We start from the raw sequence: 15,782 nt of genomic DNA, 5'->3' as shown, positions 1-15,782 counted from the left end.
CAAAAAATATTCAGACTCACAACTTGATGGAGGAGAAAATGATTTAGGTAGAGAAGGGGACAGCACTGATTAAGAGCTCAAGGAACTCAGGGGTAAAGAGGTTAAAATACCTTTCATTTGGCCTAAGTCTGAATTTTTATAGAGTCTGCTAGAGTCTATTTTTAATTGGGCATTATTATAGCTTTTTAAAGGAAAACTCATCCTTGGGTGAGGTTCAGATGGTCTCAGATGCCGGTGTGAAAACATCGCATCATCATCTTTCATTCTGTATACAGATGTCATGCCTGCGCAAGAGTGGAAAGGGAACCCAAAAGTCAATGAGCAATAGGAACTGGATTTGTGGGTTTTTAAATGCAAAGACACAGAGTTGAGAAGGTAGGAGAGATTCAGGATATTGGAGGAGTTGCAGTGAGATACATATGATCAAAATGTAGTGTTTACAATGTTCAAATGATTAAAAACTATGGGAAGATAGAAGAAGGACACATTTCACACACTGTAGAAATTGGAGTATAGGTTAGGAGAGTTTTATTTTGAATGAGCAAGAAGTTATGGATTAGAAGTTGAGAATCTGTTTCTCTCTTGTCCCTGTGATGGTCCTGAACTATCTCACTATCCTATAGTGAAATTGAAGAGAGTTTATGACTCATTGATTCACTATAGAGGTTTATGGCTAAAGAGAATGTATATAGTTGTTTATTGAGATACGAAAACAGGAAGCATGATGCTATATTTACATTCTGTGTGTTGTCAGGTTAGTTTTGTTTCCAGTCTACCTGTGATAAAATGAGAGAGTCGACAAAGGCTGAGGGCAATAAAGGGATGGGTTGCTATATGAAGTCAAATGGCTACAGATTTTCACTTCTGAATGTATTATAGTGAGCTGATATCATTTTCTGAGGGAATAGATCAACATGTCAGGAATAATCTGCTTGTTTTCTGTAATTAAAATGTCAGTCTCATAAAAGACAGAAGTTGCCATTCTTTGCCTGGGAAGTGTTGACTCATTTCTAATTTTGGGTGTTGTCTTTCCCTAGGAAAGCATTTCTTTGGTTAATACATTTTTGGCTGGAGTACCAAGCAGAAAACTAACCATTTCTGTTAAGTCAAAGTAAAAGAGATTCATATGTCTTTTCGTTCCAGCAGATTCTGGGAAACAACATAGATAAGATTCCATAGCTTCATTAAGGCTAATAAAGCTGTGCTTTTTAACCATGGCTTGAATTTTGCTGATTACACATGTTAAGCATCATCTTTATTCTTTTTTGTGTATATTTTATTTCTTGGGTTCCTGGTCAACTTACCATTTCTTATTATTCTTAAGACCAAAGCACTGATTAGGCTTCTACTTCTCTTCCCTATGGTAAATTTGCATATTCTGTCTATAACAATGAAGTATCATCAACCTAGGTCCCCATTATTTGTAAAAAGGCAGGAACACAATCCCTGTGAACTTCAGAAGGTAACCATAAAACCTTCACAGAGGTTGTAAAGATGTTGATAACACCCATAAATTCTAAATACTTGGTAAAAGTAGAGCCCATGTACTTGATTAAGGAATAGTTATACCTTACAACCTTCCCTTATCTAATTATCATCTCCATGTATATGTAAAGGTTTATGTATTATGTATATATGTATGTTTGTGTACATGCAAGCATCTATCATCTATCTATAATCTACCTACCTGCCTATCTAATCTATGATTATCTACCTCCTATTTATTATCTATTTTTCTATATAAATCTCATTTATGGATCTAAGTTAATTTTAAAATTGACATACAAAGATAAAATGAAACATATGTTAATCAGATTCAATGAAATATTTCAATACTTACAGATCATTTATAATATCTGTAATATCAAGCTAAACAAGACTATTATACTGAACACTCGTTATTCTAGTTAAATCCTTGAAAATTCTTCCTACATTTGAAATATATGGTAATGTGATCAATAATCACTTTGCCATAAAAATAGTGGATAAGGTCTTACTACTGCTACTTCGCGACAACTTAGTATTCTAAGATTAATTATTCTCCTCTTTTCACTGTTTTCGGTTTTCTTAAAATGACAAGGAGAAAGAAAAGGAGAAAGAAGAAAAATAGTCTCTAAACTTGTAATACATTTTATTTTAGACTCATCATAAATACCTGTTACAATCCTTACCTTCCTACGTTTAGCAATGTTCTCTGAGATATCTAACTCTGTTACACTAAAAAATAGTGAAAAGAACAAAATCTACAGATAATTGTTGAAAACACTTGTCATTAATTATTTCCTAATATTTTGATTTATATAGTTTTCTGTGGTAAAATATAATGCTTCAGAAAGGGCAATAATGGGAAAGTTTAAAGAAGTCCAAAATATGAGGAATACATAAATAGAGGATTGGAAATCTGTCTAAAATCACTGCTGTAAGCATACTCAAAAGTGACCAGTGCAGGTAGTTTCAGGATTGTAGCTTCAGGATTTCCGCCTGTCTTCCAGAGTAAAATTTGAAATGATTTTCAGAAAAAAAATCTCTACCATGAAGCTTTGTTATTAAATTAGACTGAGGGACTACCACTGCATAGCACTAAAAGGTCTCTGCAGCCAACCAATTTGAAAGGTGATTACCAATACCCTGATGGTTCATTGAACATACTCAGGTCATACTAATCCCTAAGCTAATTGAATTCACATGGATCGTACAATAGATATTAAGCTCTTGTTTTATAGATATACCTTCTTTCTGCAGACTTGTTTCTATGCTGATGCCTAAAATTTGTGTGGAAAGTGAGAACAGATATTTACATTTGAACAAGAAAACTGATTTCACTCAGAGAAGTCAATATTTTACACAATCAGTACTTCTGATTTCCTGTGTTTATGGTAGTGATGCAACAGGGAAAAAGTCTATTAACTAAATTTAGAAGTATTTATGAAAAATATCAAGATCTCTTGTGTGTTTTATTTCAGTGACAGTCTAATAAATACAGATGGTACATAATTTATCGGAGGTATAGTCTCTTTGATCTTTTAACTTACAATGACATAAAAGAACAAGCATTTAGTAGATTTCATTCTAGGAACTGGGAGTTTTGATCCTTTTCTACCTAAAAATATAAATGTGATGGGGATGAGTAATAGAAAACTCCATGCCAGCTGCATGCTTACCAGGATAAATGTCCAAGGTACCCAAGTCTTTATTTGATTACCAACATATTGAATACTTTAGAAAATAAGTTGCTGAATGTTTGCTTCTGTCATTTGAAAACACTATCGTTGCAGTTTATCTGTGTGAAAAGTTCTCATATTTAACAAAGAGATAGCTCCTGTTCAATCTTTTATAAGAGTCCAGTCATTTAACTTTGTAGAGTTGGAAAAGCTGTCGTGTTTTTTTTATATTTACTATATGCTTTTACTCAAATATTTTCAATTGAGAGCATAATGCTACTATACATTAAGGAGACTGCATTGGGAGATTCATGTCTATTCAGTTGGACTGTAGACATAAGGAAGATTGTTTCCCTATGCCAAATGAGAGCCCAAATGTCAAAAATCCTTCTTTATTATTTTTTCTCCAACCTAAGTCATCTAAAAGCATTATTCTTAACTATCCCATGATTACAACAACACTCAGAGAACATGAACAATGAACAGAGTCCTGAGAGCAGACAAACAGTTAAATATTGGACACGGGAATGTTTGGTGGTTGGAGAAAAGAGGTAGACTGGAAGGCAAGGTTGGTTTACTGGGAGTGTTATCACCAAGAGAAATCTTAATGAGCATGATTTCAAACAGGAGAAGTGCACACAAACATAAAGGATCAATAAAATGATGTTGGCTATTGTTATTTAATATCTATGAAATTATGACTTTGTACAAAGAAACAATTACTCTTGGGTGTTTACCAGATTACGGAAAAATCAATTACAGAAAATTCAAATAGCTTTTCTCATGCTTTTTTAATGTAATGACTTAGCTGTTGTCAGTTCTAATCTGTGTTTTTTTTCTGTGAAGATAAAAAATAATCACATCTCATTGTAGAATGTGCCAATGAAATATAATTAGTAAGGTAAAGAAACATTTTAATTGGTTTCTGATTGTATAATAAAGAATAGGCAGGAATATTTTCTTCTTACTCTCTGTAATTGCACATTTTGATCATACAGTTAATAAAGAATATATAAAAATAAATTTACTTTAATCTCTTCCTGGAAAAAACTATTTAAAAGTTAAGACAATCATAGTTATGAATATAACTGGCTAGGTGCCAATTAGAATGGCTGAGATCAGGTGACAGCATACGTTGGTGACGATGTGTAGAAAAATAAAAATAGATCTACCTTAAGATCTAGCTATATCACTCTTGGGCATATACCCAAAAGATGCCCCACCATACCACAGGCACACATGTTCCATTATGTTCATAGAGGCCTCATCTGTGAAAGCCAGAAGCTAGAAACAGCCCAAACAGCCCACAATGGAAGAAAGGATATAGAAAATGTGATTCGTTTACACAACGGAATTCTATTCATCTATTAAGAACAAGGCCATCATGAGTATTGCAGGCAAATGAATCGAATTAGAAAATACTATCCTGAGTAAGGTAACTCAGATCCAAAAAGAACTGCATTGTATGTACTCAGTAATAAGTGGATATTAGTCAAAAATTACAGAATATTTAGGATACAATCCACAGAACGTAAGAAAGTTAATAAGCGGAAGGGCCCAAAGGAAGATGCTCCAATCCCACTTGGGAGGGAGGAGAGCACTATCATGGGAAGTAGAGGAAGGGAGGGACCTGGTTCGGAGGGGGAGGGGGAGGTGAAAAGGGGAACTTGATCAGGTATGGGAGGCAGACAGGAGAGAAGCACTGAGGCCCAGCCCAATGAATGGAAATGTGCAACCTCAGGGAGTGGGTAGTGATGGGTCCCTCTAGAAAGTACCAGAGACCTGGGAGGTGAGAGACTCTCAGGACTCAATGAGAGGGACCTTAGATGAAAAGCCCAACAGTGGAGAGAGGGAACTTGTGGAGTCCACCTCCAGTAGAAAGAAAAGGCATCAACTGGAAGGATGAGATTGCCATTAAATAGCCAAAAACTCTGACCCAGAATTGTTCCTGCCTAAAAGAACTGCAGAGACAAAAATGCAGAAGGGACTGAGGTAAAGGAGGTCCAGTGACAAGCCTAACTTGGAGTTCATCTCAAGGGGAGGCTCCAAGGTCTGACACTGTTACTGATGCTATGGTGTACTTACAGACAGGAGCCTAGCACGACGGTCTTCTGAGAGGCTAAACAAACTGCTGATTGAGACAGATGCTTACACCCAATCTTGGACTGAAGTCTGACACCCCTGTGATTGAATTAGGGAAACGCTGGAAGACACTGAGGAGGAGGAAAACCCCATATGAAGACCAGCAGTCTTAACTAACCCAGATACCTGAGGTCTCTCAGACACTGGTCCAAGGACCCCAACACATATACAGTAGAGGAGTGCCTGGTTGGGCCTCAATGGGAGAAGCTTAACCCTCTAGAGACTTGAAGTCCCAGAGAGTGGGGAAGCCTGGAAGAGGCAGGCATCTTCTTGGAGACAGGAGTTAGGAGGAATGGGATGAGGAACTGTGGGAGTGCAGACTGGGAGGGGAGCAATGACTGAACTCTAAAAAAAATAAAAGGAAAAAATTAAAATAATCTTATCTACTCACTTCAAAGGACTTTTAAATAAAAAATATTTATTAGTAGCTGAATATAATCACTTTTCCGTAAATTCTATAACTTAAATATCTTCCATTTTAATGAGTTTTGTTTTTAAATTTCCTACCATTTTACCTTGCTTCTTTTTCTTTATTTCTGTAGTGGGGATTGAAGCCAACATTAGACCAGCATTCTATCATTGAGTTATATTCTAAATATTTTATTTTTGTTACTATATTTTCTAAAAAAGGTATGCTTATGAAATTTCTCAGCAAAGCTGTGGACGTACTGACTATCTCTAGTAGATGTTCAACCAGTGAAGCCCTATTTCCCTCTGCTGAGTTGCTGTGATTACAGGAATGTGTGCTTTGTCTACTTAATTTCACTACTTAGACACGAAAAGACAAAAAGAAAAAAGAAAAACATTTTGAATAATTCTCAAAAAAAACTCCTTTTAAAATACTGAGGTGTAAATGGAGTTCATCATTCTGTTTAGTCCTAACACCTATGTAAACATGGTATTAAAATCTGCATGAAAGAGAATAACGAAGGCTAGAGATGGAACAGTAATAACCTCTGTTCAGTTCATTATTTCATATTTTCTTGTACAAAAAGAATATTGATTTTTTAATTCATTTGTACGAATTTAGGCTAAGTCTGCTATGTAGTTCTTATAAGTGAAAAGAGGCAAATATTAGATCATGTTAGAAATGATCACATTTTGTACTCTCCATTGGACCTTAAAGACAGGTTGCAATAGTCCAGTTACATCGGCTCTGAATAACTGAGACACACAGCTTGCCATGCTGGCCTCCGTATGCAGTGTATTGGGGGCTGGCTATTGTGCCACTTGACACTAGTTATTCTGACTAATGTTCCTGTTCTTGCACGGCACTTAAAGCTGGTAAATGGCGGAGTTGTAGAGAAAATCCTTATTTGATTTCTGAGTTGGTAATCTATGTTGTACATTCAGTTACCACATCTTTTAGTAATATAAATTAATTAAGAAGTGAGATAAATACTCTGAAAGTAAAACTCTCCCAGCACTAGCCATTTTTAATACCTTCCCCTATCAAATAACTTCTTCTTTGTCTGTATGTTAATATATCCAATACCAAGAATACCAAGTGAGCTTTACTTAACTTGTCAGATCTTATGAACAGAAAGAATAATTTTAAAAATATGTTTATTTGCCTTATTTATGTGCATGTATATTGCTCTGCATGCATATATGTGTACTATGCTCATGCCTGCTAACTGCAGAGGTCAGAGAGGATGATGAATCTAGGAACTTGAACTATTCAGGTTGTTAGCCTCTCTGTGGCTGAACATAAGAAAATAGCCTTGGACACCGCCGGAACCTGAAAGAAACAGACCGGATAAACAGTTCTCTGCACCCAAATCCCGTGGGAGGGAGAGCTAAACCTTCAGAGAGGCAGACAAGCCTGGGAAACCAGAAGTGACTGCTCCCTGCACACACATCTCGGACGCCAGAGGAAAAAGCCAAAGACCATCTGGAAACCTGGTGCACTGAAGCTCCTGGAAGGGGCGGCACAGGTCTTCCTGGTTGCTGCCACTGCAGAGAGCCCATGGGCAGCACCCCACGAGCGAACCTGAGCCTCGGGACCACAGGTAAGACCAAATTTTCTGCTGCAAGAAAGCTGCCTGGTGAACTCAAGACACAGGCCCACAGGAACAGCTGAAGACCTGTAGAGAGGAAAAACTACACGCCAGAAAGCAGAACACTCTGTCCCCATAACTGACTGAAAGAGAGGAAAACAGGTCTACAGCACTCCTGTCACACAGGCTTATAGGACAGTCTAGCCACTGTCAGAAATAGCAGAACAAAGTAACACTAGAGATAATCTGATGGCGAGAGGCAAGCGCAGGAACCCAAGCAACAGAAACCAAGACTACATGGCACCATCGGAGCCCAATTCTCCCATCAAAACAAACATGGAATATCCAAACACACCAGAAAAGCAAGATCTATTTTCAAAATCATATTTGATCATGATGCTGGAGGACTTCAAGAAAGACGTGAAGAACTCCCTTAGAGAACAAGTAGAAGCCTACAGAGAGGAATCGAAAAAATCCCTGAAAGAATTCCAGGAAAACACAATCAAACAGTTGAAGGAATTAAAAATGGAAATAGAAGCAATCAAGAAAGAACACATGGAAACAACCCTGGATATAGAAAACCAAAAGAAGAGACAAGGAGCTGTAGATACAAGCCTCACCAACAGAATTCAAGAGATGGAAGAGAGAATCTCAGGAGCAGAAGATTCCATAGAAATCATTGACTCAACTGTCAAAGATAATGTAAAGCGGAAAAAGCTACTGGTCCAAAACATACAGGAAATCCAGGACTCAATGAGAAGATCAAACCTAAGGATGATAGGTATAGAAGAGAGTGAAGACTCCCAGCTCAAAGGACCAGTAAATATCTTCAACAAAATCATAGAAGAAAACTTCCCTAACCTAAAAAAAGAGATACCCATAGACATACAAGAAGCCTACAGAACTCCAAATAGATTGGACCAGAAAAGAAACACCTCCCGTCACATAATTGTCAAAACACCAAACGCACAAAATAAAGAAAGAATATTAAAAGCAGTAAGGGAAAAAGGTCAAATAACATATAAAGGGAGACCTATCAGAATCACACCAGACTTCTCGCCAGAAACTATGAAGGCCAGAAGATCCTGGACTGATGTCATACAGACCCTAAGAGAACACAAATGCCAGCCCAGGTTACTGTATCCAGCAAAACTCTCAATTAACATTGATGGAGAAACCAAGATATTCCATGACAAAACCAAATTTACACAATATCTTTCTACAAATCCAGCACTACAAAGGATAATAAATGGTAAAGCCCAACATAAGGAGGCAAGCTATACCCTAGAAGAAGCAAGAAACTAATCGTCTTGGCAACAAAACAAAGAGAATGAAAGCACACAAACATAACCTCACATACAAATATGAATATAAAGGGAAGCAATAATCACTATTCCTTAATATCTCTCAATATCAATGGCCTCAACTCCCCAATAAAAAGACATAGATTAACAAACTGGATATGCAATGAGGACCCTGCATTCTGCTGCCTACAGGAAACACACCTCAGAGACAAAGACAGACACTACCTCAGAGTGAAAGGCTGGAAAACAACTTTCCAAGCAAATGGTCAGAAGAAGCAAGCTGGAGTAGCCATTCTAATATCAAATAAAATCAATTTCCAACTAAAAGTCATCAAAAAAGATAAGGAAGGACACTTCATATTCATCAAAGGAAAAATCCACCAAGATGAACTCTCAATCCTAAATATCTATGCCCCAAATACAAGGGCACCTACATACGTAAAAGAAACCTTAGTAAAGCTCAAAACACACATTGCACCTCACACAATAATAGTGGGAGATTTCAACACACCACTCTCATCAATGGACAGATCATGGAAACAGAAATTAAACAGAGATGTCGACAGACTAAGAGAAGTCATGAGCCAAATGGACATAACGGATATTTATAGAACATTCTATCCTAAAGCAAACGGATATACCTTCTTCTCAGCTCCTCATGGTACTTTCTCCAAAATTGACCATATAATTGGTCAAAAAACGGGCCTCAACAGGTACAGAAAGATAGAGATAATCCCATGTGTGCTATCGGACCACCACGGCCTAAAACTGGTCTTCAATAACAATAAGGAAAGAATGCCCACATATACGTGGAAATTGAACAATGCTCTACTCAATGATAACCTGGTCAAGGAAGAAATAAAGAAAGAAATTAAAAACTTTTTAGAATTTAATGAAAATGAAGATACAACATACCCAAACTTATGGGACACAATGAAAGCTGTGCTAAGAGGAAAACTCATAGCGCTGAGTGCCTGCAGAAAGAAACAGGAAAGAGCATATGTCAGCAGCTTGACAGCACACCTAAAAGCTCTAGAACAAAAAGAAGCAAATACACCCAGGAGGAGTAGAAGGCAGGAAATAATCAAACTCAGAGCTGAAATCAACCAAGTAGAAACAAAAAGGACCATAGAAAGAATCAACAGAACCAAAAGTTGGTTCTTTGAGAAAATCAACAAGATAGATAAACCCTTAGCCAGACTAACGAGAGGACACAGAGAGTGCGTCCAAATTAACAAAATCAGAAATGAAAAGGGAGACATAACTACAGATTCAGAGGAAATTCAAAAAATCATCAGATCTTACTATAAAAACCTATATTCAACAAAATTTGAAAATCTTCAGGAAATGGACAATTTCCTAGACAGATACCAGGTATCGAAGTTAAATCAGGAACAGATAAACCAGTTAAACAACCCCATAACTCCTAAGGAAATAGAAGCAGTCATTAAAGGTCTCCCAACCAAAAAGAGCCCAGGTCCAGACGGGTTTAGTGCAGAATTCTATCAAACCTTCATAGAAGACCTAATACCAATATTATCCAAACTATTCCACAAAATTGAAACAGATGGAGCACTACCGAATTCCTTCTACGAAGCCACAATTACTCTTATACCTAAATCACACAAAGACACAACAAAGAAAGAGAACTTCAGACCAATTTCCCTTATGAATATCGACGCAAAAATACTCAATAAAATTCTGGCAAACCGAATTCAAGAGCACATCAAAACAATCATCCACCATGATCAAGTAGGCTTCATCCCAGGCATGCAGGGATGGTTTAATATACGGAAAACCATCAACGTGATCCATCATATAAACAAAGTGAAAGAAAAGAACCACATGATCATTTCATTAGATGCTGAGAAGGCATTTGACAAAATTCAACACCCCTTCATGATAAAAGTCCTGGAAAGAATAGGAATTCAAGGCCCATACCTAAACATAGTAAAAGCCATATACAGCAAACCAGTTGCTAACATTAACCTAAATGGAGAGAAACTTGAAGCAATCCCACTAAAATCAGGGACTAGACAAGGCTGCCCACTCTCTCCCTACTTATTCAATATAGTTCTTGAAGTTCTAGCCAGAGCAATCAGACAACAAAAGGAGATCAAGGGGATACAGATCGGAAAAGAAGAGGTCAAAATATCACTATTTGCGGATGACATGATAGTATATTTAAGTGATCCCAAAAGTTCCACCAGAGAACTACTAAAGCTGATAAACAACTTCAGCAAAGTGGCTGGGTATAAAATTAACTCAAATAAATCAGTTGCCTTCCTCTATACAAAAGAGAAACAAGCCGAGAAAGAAATTAGGGAAACGACACCCTTCATAATAGACCCAAATAATATAAAGTACCTCGGTGTGACTTTAACCAAGCAAGTAAAAGATCTGTACAATAAGAACTTCAAGACACTGAGGAAAGAAATTGAAGAAGACCTCAGAAGATGGAAAGATCTCCCATGTTCATGGATTGGCAGGATTAATATGGTAAAAATGGCCATTTTACCAAAAGCAATCTACAGATTCAATGCAATCCCCATCAAAATACCAATCCAATTCTTCAAAGAGTTAGACAGAACAATTTGCAAATTCATCTGGAATAAGAAAAAACCCAGGATAGCTAAAGCTATCCTCAACAATAAAAGGACTTCAGGGGGAATCACTATCCCTGAACTCAAGCAGTATTACAGAGCAATAGTGATATAAACTGCATGGTATTGGTACAGAGACAGACAGATAGACCAATGGAATAGAATTGAAGACCCAGAAATGAACCCACACACCTATGGTCACTTGATTTTTGACAAAGGAGCCAAAACCATCCAATGGAAAAAAGATAGCATTTTCAGCAAGTGGTGCTGGTTCAACTGGAGGGCAACATGTAGAAGAATGCAGATCGATCCATGCTTATCACCCTGTACAAAGCTTAAGTCCAAGTGGATCAAGGACCTCCACATCAAACCAGACACACTCAAACTAATAGAAGAAAAACTAGGGAAGCATCTGGAACACATGGGCACTGGAAAAAATTTCCTGAACAAAACACCAATGGCTTATGCTCTAAGATCAAGAATCGACAAATGGGATCTCATAAAACTGCAAAGCTTCTGTAAGGCAAAGGACACGGTGGTTAGGACAAAACGGCAACCAACAGATTGGGAAAAGATCTTTACCAATCCTACAACAGATAGAGGCCTTATATCCAAAATATACAAAGAACTCAAGAAGTTAGACCGCAGGGAAACAAATAACCCTATTAAAAAATGGGGTTCAGAGCTAAACAAAGAATTCACAGCTGAGGAATGCCGAATGGCTGAGAAACACCTAAAGAAATGTTCAACATCTTTAGTCATAAGGGAAATGCAAATCAAAACAACCCTGAGATTTCACCTCACACCAGTGAGAATGGCTAAGATCAAAAACTCAGGTGACAGCAGATGCTGGCGAGGATGTGGAGAAAGAGGAGCACTCCTCCATTGTTGTTGGGATTGCAGACTGGTAAAACCATTCTGGAAATCAGTCTGGAGGTTCCTCAGAAAATTGGACATTGAACTGCCTGAGGATCCAGCTATACCTCTCTTGGGCATATACCCAAAAGATGCCTCAACATATAAAAGAGACACGTGCTCCACTATGTTCATCGCAGCCTTATTTATAATAGCCAGAAGCTGGAAAGAACCCAGATGCCCTTCAACAGAGGAATGGATACAGAAAATGTGGTACATCTACACAATGGAATATTACTCAGCTATCAAAAACAACGAGTTTATGAAATTCGTAGGCAAATGGTTGGAACTGGAAAATATCATCCTGAGTGAGCTAACCCAATCACAGAAAGACATACATGGTATGCACTCATTGATAAGTGGCTATTAGCCCAAATGCTTGAATTACCCTAGATCCCTAGAACAAACGAAACTCAAGATGGATGATCAAAATGTGAATGCTTCACTCCTTCTTTAAATGAGGAAAAAGAATACCCTTGGCAGGGAAGGGAGAAGCCAAGATTAAAACAGAGACTGAAGGAACACCCATTCAGAGCCTGCCCCACATGTGGCCCATACATATACAGCCACCCAATTAGACAAGATGGATGAAGCAAAGAAGTGCAGACTGACAGGAGCCGGATGTAGATCACTCCTGAGAGACACAGCCAGAATACAGCAAATACAGAGGCGAATGCCAGCAGCAAACCACTGAACTGAGAATAGGTCCCCCGTTGAAGGAATCAGAGAAAGAACTGGAAGAGCTTGAAGGGGCTCGAGACCCCAAAAGTACAACAATGTCAAGCAACCAGAGCTTCCAGGGACTAAGCCACTACCTAAAGACTATACATGGACTGACCCTGGACTCTGACCCCATAGGTAGCAATGAATATCCTAGTAAGAGCACCAGTGGAAGGGGAAGCCCTGGGTCCTGCTAAGACTGAACCCCCAGTGAACTAGACTATGGGGGGAGGGCGGCAATGGGGGGAGGGTTGGGAGGGGAACACCCATAAGGAAGGGGAGGGGGGAGGGGGATTTTGCCCGGAAACCGGGAAAGGGAATAACACTTGAAATGTATATAAGAAATACTCAAGTTAATTAAAAAAAAAAAAAAAAAAGAAAATAGCCTTAACCTTAGCCAGCATGCCTACTATTGAAAATAATGCTGCACTCAACAGGGAATAATAACAGCTTCTGAAATCTTGATTTAAATTCTTTTAGATACTTATCTAGATGTGAGAATAGTGAACCCTAAAATCGTTCAGTGCCTTGAGGATTCTTCCCATTGCTGTTTTCTGCACAAACTCCATCATTTACATTTGTAAAAACTGCGCAAAGTTGAAAGTTGAGTAACATTGCAACAAACCTTGACAGCAAATGGTGTTTGACAAGGTGAATTCACAGATGGGAAAGAGTCAGCGTAGACACCCATTGTACTCCATGCATAGGAAGGAATTAAGTTTAGACTAAAGAAATAAATGAAATTTATGTACTTTCATGTATAAAATAAATGTTATAAGTATAATAAATTGACCGTTCCTTTAGCTTCTGTTCCTGTTCCATTTTTTGTCCCTTTTCTTCCTTTGAATAGGAACATTTCTGTGTGGATGGGGGAGCACCCTCATACAGGCAAAGAGGAGAGGGAGGTCTAATGTGAGATGGGAAGTTGGTAAAGGGGGTAACCAGGAAGTAGGATATCATTTGAGATGTAAACAAATGGAATGATTAATAATAAAAGACAACCCCCCAAAATAAGTATAATAAAGATTTAAGATTTCTATAATTCACTATGCGTGAATATACAATAAGAAAATGTGATTATTCTAGTGTATTTAACTTAATGTCTTTAATAATCACATTTAATATTGTTTCACAAAAAACTCCCAAAACTTATGGGAATAAATAAATATTAACGCTACTTATAGAAAAGCTTATAGCAGATACGTTGATCCTGTAAATGGAAAAGACAATTATTGTGGGTTTTCTACTTTGCTAACCTATAATTATATCTTTATAGATACATATACATTGGGCTTTGTGTCATATATGTGATGTGAAAGTACAATGAAGACCATCTCTGTCTCAGAAGAGACTAGCAGCAAGGGGAAGGAAAATGATAGCAGGGTGAGTGAGTGACTATGGCTGTACCTGAGTGACAATATCATCATGAAACTCACCAGGATGTGTTGTATACCGTTAAAATATTTTATGAATGGTTTCAGTGCAGGTGCTTAAACAAGCTTTGTTTCTGATCCTGGTGCTTTGAGTCACCGGATAAGGGCTTGTTTCACTTTAGCTGGAGAAACACATGAAAGATAGATGCAGAAAAGTTACACAAGCACTCTCAAGCTACTGTCATATTGTGCCAGGACTCTGAAGACTGTTCTTTTATTTATAACAGAAGGAGGGGGAGCACTCCAACATTACAGTGGGCTTAATCAAAGGTTCATTCAGGGCTAAAATTAACTGAAACTTTCCCTCTTTGGATTGAGTTTTGATTTCTAATTTTATTGAATTAAAGCAGCATTTGACAAACATAAGGTGGTTATGATAATGTAGGTTAATGGTGTTAAATAGTTGGGGAGCATTGATTTATATCATGGCAAAGTATAAAGATAGTTATCTAGAAAGGAATACCCATTAAAAAGCCCATAATTAAGTCTAATGTCCTGTAATTGTCCCATTATCCATTCTTTTCCCTTTAGATAAAAATGCTTAGTAAATTTCTATACACACTGTCTATGGAAGTAAACAGTTATACATGAAGTAAGAAAACATAAGAGCTGATATTAATTCTCCTCCCTTGTAAAACGATGGCTAATATTAATGGAAGACATATTTTGTGACAGGAATTTGGGTGTACATTTACAGGCAGTGCCTACTTATTCTGAACAATAATTTCATAAAGAGAGTGTAATTTTATTATCCTTCAATGTATGCAAGACGAAGAAGTGAAATAGAGGCCTGGACAATTCTAGAAAATAATCTCTTAAACTAATTGGCAAAAACAAGTTTAATTTTGTTTAATTTGACATCCATAATGTCTTTTATTAGAAGTTTGCATAGCTTTCCAGTATATTGCAAGCACTTCATTTTCAAAGAAACAGTACTTATTTTAAAATGTATATAATGCAATATAAACATAGCAATTTTACGTTTCATTTCTATTGAAATTGTTTGCCATAACTGAGAAAGAATTTTATTGTAGCATTTCTTCTTGTTGCTGCCTCTATCCTCTGATCTCCCCATAGAATATTGAACTAATAAGTTTTTATAAATTTGTGATACTTCATTAATTCCTCTATTATACATCTCTAATTCATAGACTATAAAAATGAACTAAAATTTTATTTGTATAAAATTATCTGCATAATTTTTGTTGCCTATAAGTTTGAAAATGGTCCTATAGTTATCATTATGAGTTACATGTATATGATCACAAATTTATATATATATATATAGGTATATATAGTAACATTTATAATTCCTAAACAGAATTTTACTCTAGAAAATATGCATAAAAGTGAAAAATACTCCTTATGTTGGGCTTTACCATTTATTATCCTTTGTAGTGCTGGATTTGTAGAAAGATGGGGAGAGGGTTGGGAGGGGAACACTCATAAGGAAGGGGAGGGGGGAGGGGGATGTTTGCCCAGATACCGGGAAAGGGAATAACAC

This window comes from Rattus norvegicus, chromosome 7, assembly GCF_021556685.1.
Source record: "Rattus norvegicus strain SHRSP/BbbUtx chromosome 7, alternate assembly SHRSP_T2T, whole genome shotgun sequence".
Taxonomy (NCBI): domain Eukaryota; kingdom Metazoa; phylum Chordata; class Mammalia; order Rodentia; family Muridae; genus Rattus; species Rattus norvegicus.
The sequence above is the reverse complement of the archived record's forward strand: the minus strand, read 5'-3'. Positions refer to the sequence as shown.